At 39.3% G+C, this 1,441-nt stretch overlaps 1 long non-coding RNA gene across 1 annotated transcript in view; it reads left to right on the forward strand.

Annotated features, from left to right (window-relative positions):
- Positions 1-1,190: 1,190 nt before the first annotated feature.
- Positions 1,191-1,441, forward strand: part of LOC138057036 (uncharacterized) — a 147,393-nt gene continuing 147,142 nt past the window's right edge. Inside the window, exon 1 of the long non-coding RNA XR_011133584.1 lies at positions 1,191-1,326. This is a non-coding gene — a long non-coding RNA (uncharacterized lncRNA). The remainder of the gene's footprint in view (positions 1,327-1,441) is intronic.

The raw sequence follows: 1,441 nt of genomic DNA on the forward strand, positions 1-1,441 counted from the left end.
GAATTATCAGGATGTCTGTGAACATGTCATGCTATTTACTTAACTAAATGACATTGTGTTTGTCCCAGTTATTGGAGATGGTAAACAAAAGAATTGTACAAAAACCTGTACAATACACATTTTGGCCATCGAATGTCGACTGCAAACAATGATGCGTTCATGATTTCTGCAAATAGGAAAATAGCCTGTCTAAAATGGGATGTAGCTCCTTACAGAGTCGCAAGAATATGAATAATGCCATAGATAAAGTTTCCTCCATTATAGAGCCGTTTTTTAAAGAATGAATCGTTAGTTGACACACATGTATGCGTTTACTTAACTAACAGTTGACTGGCGAGCTTGTGCAAGTTGAAAACCTCGCATTAAACTACTCCAAGAGATCCTGGGAGAATATTCACCTCGACTTCGTCTCGGTGAATATTCACCGATAATCACTTCGCCTTCGGCGAATAATTGTTAATTAGTATATACTAAAACAGTGGATAGCGTTGAACTCGCGAGCTGATTGGCTACTCAAACTCCGGATATCCTTTGCTATTCACCTCTGAGCAATTCGCGCTGAATTCTGGCCCGAAATGGTTGTAATATGTGCAGGAATAAATGAGTTAAAATCATGTTTTTGTGCTATCTTATCTCACTGTTTTAGTATATACTAAAACTGAACTATTCACCTCAGTGTCGGTGGCTAGTTAGCAACTATTCACCTCAGTGTCGGTGGCTAGTTAACAACTAATCACCAAAGTGGAGGTGGCTATTGGTGGATATTTACCGAGCCGCGAAGTAAATATCCACCGACTGAGGTGAATAGTTGTTTTAGTATATACTAAAACAGTGAGATAAAGATAGCACAAAAAGATGATTTTAACTCATTTATTCCTGCACAGATTACAACATTTTCGAATTCAGCACGAATTGCTCCGAGGTGAATAGCAAAGGATATGATATTTACCTCGCCGCTTCGCGGCTCGGTAAATATCTACCACTAGCCAGCTCCACTTCGGTGAATAGTTGCTAACTACAATTGTAGCCACCTCCAGAATACATGAAACCACCGGAAGCTCATACCAAGGAAACAGCCTCGTTCCCAGGGTCTCTTTGTCGTTGAGGAAGTCGGCAGAGAAGATAGACCCTGGGAACGAAGATCAATTAGAAACGGAAATGACGCAAGTCACACAATGCAGTGAAGTACACAATCGCCCCCATCCACCAAAGGTAAACGACCTGTCTTGGTAATTTGGGAAAAAATGCACGTGAAGAAACGTTAGGAAGATTTGAAAGTCGAACTTTGCGAGGACAACATAGCTATTTAATTTAATGGAATTGTAGGTATATTATAAATGGAATTTTTACCATTCGAGCTTAATAGATTAGCCCTTTCTCTGGCAACCAGATGTATTCTTATAATTTTTAGAATTGGTTCATGTAAAATTTATGGTTATAC

Source organism: Montipora capricornis, chromosome 7 (genome assembly GCF_036669925.1).
Source record: "Montipora capricornis isolate CH-2021 chromosome 7, ASM3666992v2, whole genome shotgun sequence".
Classification (NCBI taxonomy): domain Eukaryota; kingdom Metazoa; phylum Cnidaria; class Anthozoa; order Scleractinia; family Acroporidae; genus Montipora; species Montipora capricornis.